Below are 6826 nucleotides of genomic sequence, written 5' to 3' on the forward strand. Positions count from 1 at the left end.
ATGCACGCTTGGTTTGCAAGGGGCGGAGCAGAACGAATTTTGTATGATGATCTTGGTAATTAAGTATAAACTTAAACTGTGCATCGGGTTGCGACTGCATGTCTATCAAATCTATTTGGCACGTTTCACAGAGGGACAAATAAATATTTATCATGTCAGTGGTGATATTGGCGTACTTTCTTGAAGTTTCAACTTTCAGACGATCTCTTCCTCCATACCCTACAGCGATGTGTGACAAATCAATGATATCAAAAATGTTTAGTGTTAAAAAAAAAAAAAAAAAGGCTTCTATAATTATTCTTCTTTTCAAATTCTAGGTATAGCAAAAATATCTCATTTTATTTATTTATTTTTTGTATAGTTGATCAGACAAATCTTGAATATGATAAAAACTCAAATAATAATGTTATTAAAACTGCCAGTGATGTGAGATATGAGATAAAAGCAACTGATCTTGAAATTGGTAATTACTGCATGCAATTTTATACAAGCTATTAAACAATCAAAAAAGTTAATATTTCTTTTATGATTATAGATAATGGAATTTCAGAAGTTATGATAGAGATACCTCAATATGCCATCAATCCATTACCATCGACCAGAACCCCAGAACCTTTTAATTCAGTTTCAAAGGGTTAGTGTAATAAATAAAATAATATTAATCATATAACATCCATTTCATTATTACTTAAGACGCATAATTAACTGCACATAAAATAATAATTAACCATTTATTTTTCACTTAATGCATATTGTGTCGAGAATAGAATAGTTATATTTTTTATGTTGTCCAGGAACTATAGAATTTGAAAAATAAGTGCTTCATAGGCTAACATTTTTAAAATTTGAATTAAAGCGAGCTGTCAATAACCAACGAGATATGGCACAAAGACTGGAGACAATAGAAACTAGACTTGAAAATATTCCATCATATGATATTTTCAATTGTAACAACAATGAATCATCTTCTTTAATTGATAAAGATTTCAATATACCTCTTGACAATATAATTGATCTTGAAATCTTTAAAGACAAAATTTCTGGCAATAAAGAATTTCGTACTCAGTTGGTAAGCACTGATATAATGAATATTTTTTGTATCTGGTATTATAATATGTTTAGTACTAAGTAAACAGAAAATATTTCTTTTATTTGAATGTATACTAATTTTTTTAGGTAAATGAACTTTCATACATCGGCGGTAAACATGTTAAGGCAAAGATCAAACGGGTGATGGGAAAATTGTTTAAAGATGAATTATTAAAAGATTTCTCATACACTGGAAAAAACGGCAAAAAAAAATTTTGCAGTCTGGGTTGTACTTCTGTGATTTTTGGTAAGATATCATTTTACTATTACATTTAATATATTATGATAGATTTCAAGAATTTCAGTTTGGATATTTATATATATTTATAGTTATTAGTATTATTATAATCAGAAATAATGAAATGATTAACACTTGATAAAATATTCTTCTAATTTTTTAATTATATATATGTACCTATAAAAATTACTATTGTATTATCTTCTATAGGTACCTTTTTAAAGGACCATAACACTCAAAAAAATAAGTCTATTTTAAATTATAATATCAAGTGAAATAAAAACAGAGATACCTCTAAAAACTGTGAGCGTCTAATATTTAGCCAGTTATGGGCATTTGAATAAAACGCGTGACGTCATAATTTCGCCGCCGCCGATTACTGTATACACGATTTTACGGGAGTAATAAAGCCAGAGACACACTATTATCACGTCACGTGAGCTCACGTGCTATTTCATTAACTCACGTCACGTCACATCACACAAATAATATGTGAAACCTATTAATGCATACTGTTTTAATATAATTAGAAACACATTAACCCCCACTCACGTGATATTGAAATATTTCATTGATCATCACGTGATATCACGTTTTTATTTTTCTGTCGTTTCACATATTTAATATTACGGGACTTCACTTTTATTTCGATTTGGTGAAATTGAAGTTTGAGTTTTAAACCAATTTATGAACTATTTTATTAAACATGGAAGAAAAATTAATTGAACAAGTTAGAGTTCACGAAGTTTTATATAATTGTAAATTGAGTAGCTATAGGGACCAAAATATCCGACAAGAAGCCTGGGAAGAAATCGAAAGGGAATTGCAAATGCCAAGTACACACACACACACATTTATAAATAAATTAAATAAATAACAATTTATAGATAAAATGAATTTGTTAAGTTATTTGCAAGTTTTATACTTAAATGATTTTGAAGAATGATTGAATTTTGCATAACATATGGTATTCTATAATAAAATGGCACGTATTTAACAGTGATCTCACAGTCGAACATGGATAAAATGTCTATTTTTACCTTGGTTAGTCCATACCGTAGACCTAAAGTTAATAGGTCTATTGTCCAAACTACCATCTTTGTCTCGGAAAATTTTTCGATGTATTTAAAAATATATATTATTTACATCTGTATATTATTATTTTTATTATTATTATTATTAAGTATTTTGGTACGTATTTATCAACGACGACATTTTCATTATAACTGTTGATTATTGATTAACTCATCGTTATTCAAAATACGGATCACAAGAAATATTTTTCATATAAATAATAATTCATATATCTAATAAATTTAAATAAAATTATTTAATAACATGGTTTAAAATGTTGTATAATTTTTTAATGTATTATATTATTACAAAATAATAATATGAATTATATTTTACTAGGTATTCGTAAATTTATTATACAAAAGTATGATATAATATTTTATTATTAAATTAATTAAGTATTTAAATTATTAAAGAGGGAAAAAATAATTGTATTAGTCATTATCAGCTTGAAGTCGACCCCTACGAACATAATTTAGTTGCCAAGGTACACTACCAGCAGCGGAGTTAAAATAGTTTTTAAAATTTTCTCGTATGTCAAAAGCTTCTCGCGTACAATTTCTTCTTATACCACTTATATTTTGCATGCCCAATTCTTCATTTGGTGATATATCTGCATCAGGATCTATATTATCTGTACATAACATATTATGGAGACAACAGGCTGCTAATACGATTTTTTCAGCCAATTCTGGTTGGACCTCTAATGATTTTCGAAAACATCTCCAACGTGCTGCCAATATTCCAAACGCATTTTCCACCACTCTTCTACCTCTAGATAGCCTGTAATTGAAAATTTTGTTTGGTTCATTTCCTCCTAAATGGCACCTACTATAGGGACGAAGTAAATATCGTTTGAGAGGAAATGCTTCATCACCGAGAATGACGTATGGCTGTGGTAATCCATTCGTAACTAAAGGAACGTATTCGGGTACATTCAATGTTTTATTTTCCAACATTTTTCCAATATTTGATTTTGAAAAAATTCCAGCATCGTTGTTCCTCCCATAAGAACCTACATCAATTGCTGTAAATTTATAGTCAGCGTCAACAAGTGCTAATAGCACTATTGAATGGCAACCTTTATAATTATAAAAAGTAGTCCCGGCATTAATTGGGCATTGTATATTAATATGTTTCCCGTCGATCGCCCCGATGCAATTGGGAAAATTCCATAACGTATTGTACCTTTCTGCGACACCTTTCCAAAAAATGTCTGTGGGTTGAGGCATTACAATAGGTCCTAATCTTGTCCATATAGCATCACAAACTTCAATAACTATTTCTCTGACGATACTAAATCCCATCCTGTAGTTAAATGCAATGCTTCGAAAGGAATTTCCAGTTGCCAAAAATCTAATAAATGTATAAATTGTTTAAAATACGACTTAAAACATACGTTAATTTTGAATGTTGATAGGTATATCATATTTTATTATATTTTCACTTTCATATTCAATAATATTCAGCAGTAAAAACTTTAATGTCCATATTTATATAATTATGTTATTCTTAGCGGAAAAGGCAAAAGATTTATGGGATAAATTGAGAAGGTGCTTTTGCAACGCAGTGAGTAGACGTCGCGATAAGAAAAGTGGACAGGCTGCAAAAAAAATGACTCCATGGAAATACGAACATCAAATGTCTTTTATTTTACCATACTTAGAAAAAAAAAGTATGTACAAAAAAAATTATATTTTCTTAAAGTTTTTTTTGTATAATTAAACTAATAATTACTTATTTAGGACTACAAGCAATTTGAATAGTTCGATTGTAAATGAAGAACATTGTATAAATGGACACATAGATTCAAATGATAAAATTCAGGGTATACATGTAGATAATTCTCAAAATGCAAATGATGAAACAGAAGAAATATTAGTAGAAGAGGGAAATATAGATGGAATAGGGAATCAGGTTCAGAATATACAATCATTTGAAAATAATGATACATCTGAAATTAGCCAAATAAAACATCCCGAAAAAACTGAAGTACAGTTGTATAACCTTAAAAAAAATAAAAAAGTTAACAGCAATAATAATCCGACACTTCAGATGTTGGAGATAATGAAAGAACACGCAGCTATAAGAAAAATGAAACGTGAAGAGAAGATCATAAAACCGAAAGTTCCTACTGTATTCGAAAACATGGACGAAACTGATATATTTTTTCTAAGTATGTCTAAAATGACGAAACAATTGCCACAAGTAGAACAGGCTAAAATTAAATTATTATTAAGTAACTCTGTCTTACAAGCAGAAATTAGAAATACTAGTGCCCCAGCGGTTTCTCTACCTATTTCTTCCCCAAATCTATCTGAAGCAGCTACATCATCATCTCACTATTCTACAATATCATCTGAAGAATCTCAACTTCACTACAAACCCACAATTGGGAAAATGTTGAACATGAGCCATGAACTAGAATATTTTCTTAATTATTAGTATAAAAATATTTTTATTTAAATTTAATACCTATATAATTAACATTATTTTCAATAATATTAAATAAACTGTCTTAAAAAAAAAATGGATATATTTTTGTGTTATTTTGTTGTAGATTTAAATGCGTACCTTAGACAAACTCCTAATCGTTCTCGTGAAGGGATTGCTTTTCTGAACTGTGTATTTTGCTTATGTATGTCGTCTTTAATCAATTCATGAAGGTATTCAAATTCTTCTTTGTACATTCTAAAATACATGTGGAATCTATGACTGTCTTCACTTAACTCTTGCACTAATCGATTGAATTCCCCAAGTTCTTCTCGTTTCGTGTTAGTTTTGTGAACCCATTTTGATCGTTTTTTTCCTTTGTTCATTTATAATTATAAAAGCAGCAGCATTTTCTAAATCGTTTTCCCAATCGGAAGAACTAGTTGAACTATCACAACTATCACACTCCATATTGAGTCATACACTGAGTGATGTGACGTAATAGCGTGATATTACGTGATATTAGTGTGGCTATTTTCATACGTAACCCGCGTAACGTGACGTGACGTGAGTTAACGAAATAGCACGTGAGCTCACGTGGTGTGATAATAGTGTGTCTCCGCCTTAAGACTCTCGCTGTTTATACGCTTATAACTCGGCTAATACTTAATTTATTGATGTAGATCTTAAAAATAATTTTAAGTTCACAAATTAATATTATATTGCGTGTATAATATTTTACCATAATATGTTCATTGATTCAATTAAAAAATTAAAATAACATTTATTTGTACGACTGTGAACTATTTTAGGACTTTTGTCCACCGTGTTATTATCGTGTAAAACTAAATATATTTATACAGTATTGTAACTTGGTATAACGTTGTGTGTATCGTAATATAAATAACAATATTTGTCCAGTGAGTGAATCAAAATAAAAACTGTAATAATTAATATAAATATAACTGTCTAGTCGTTAAGGCCACAGTCGTACGTCACGAGTCCGTATTATCGTGTTTAGTTTTTCGCATGCGCAGTATAGTTTATTCAATACAATAAAAAATTGTAGGTAACTATTAAAATGCTGTGTTCCGTTCATGGTTGTTCTAATTATAGTGAAGATGATATTAAAACTGGCCCAGGAAAAATACATTTTTTTACATTTCCTAAAAGAGCAAAATCTCCTAAACGGTTTAAAAAATGGAGTGATTTCTGTAAAAGAAAAAATTTTGTTTCTGGAAAATCAGCTGTAATATGTTCAAAATATTTTACCGAAAATGATTTTAATCAATCTGATTTACTTCGTCAAAAAACTTATGCCGAATTCTAAGGTTCTTGTTCATTTAAATGCTGTTGTTTTTCCTACTATTTTTTCACAACATGGTTCTAGTCAAACGTTAAACCGTTCGCAACGCTCTTCTAGAACATTGCCAAATATGGTAAATTCAGTCAATTCAAATATAAGTACACCGAAAAAAAAATAGTTCATGCAATAGCATCGAAACATTCATTACAGAATCTGAATCTGTAGACGGCAGTTTTGATAACGCTTCTACAAGTACAATGAACTCAAAAAAAAAATAAAATTTGGTACAAATGATGTCGGTATACAATGTGACATCGAAAATGACTACTTACGTCGTGACAACATAAATGAATTATCGTTTAACCTGCCATCGGAAGATGATTCGTCCGAAGAAGATGAAGAGTTTGAGGAATTTTCTGAAAGTGATCAAAATGACCAATCACAAAAACTTACAGATAATTCAAACAAAATTAGTAATAGTTCGTGTTTTATTATATTTTGGGAGTGTTTATCTGAATTATTTAACACGTGCCGTAAATGTTCTTCTCCCGTAGTGGCAAAAAAACATTATCTTCAAGGTGCATTACTCTCAATTACAACCAAATGTGAAAAAGGACATACGTTACAATGGAATTCTCAAAAAAAAAAATGGTAAGCAACTTTTTTACGAGAACTATATATAATAA

The 6826-nt window shown here is 29.4% G+C and overlaps 1 pseudogene; it reads left to right on the top strand.

The window, feature by feature from the left end:
• LOC112593460 lies at window positions 1-1365 on the top strand (annotated as a pseudogene).
• Window positions 1366-6826: the final 5461 nt, after the last annotated feature.

Source organism: Melanaphis sacchari, unplaced genomic scaffold, assembly GCF_002803265.2.
Source record: "Melanaphis sacchari strain LSU unplaced genomic scaffold, SCAv2.0 Contig2060_pilon_pilon, whole genome shotgun sequence".
NCBI lineage: Eukaryota > Metazoa > Arthropoda > Insecta > Hemiptera > Aphididae > Melanaphis > Melanaphis sacchari.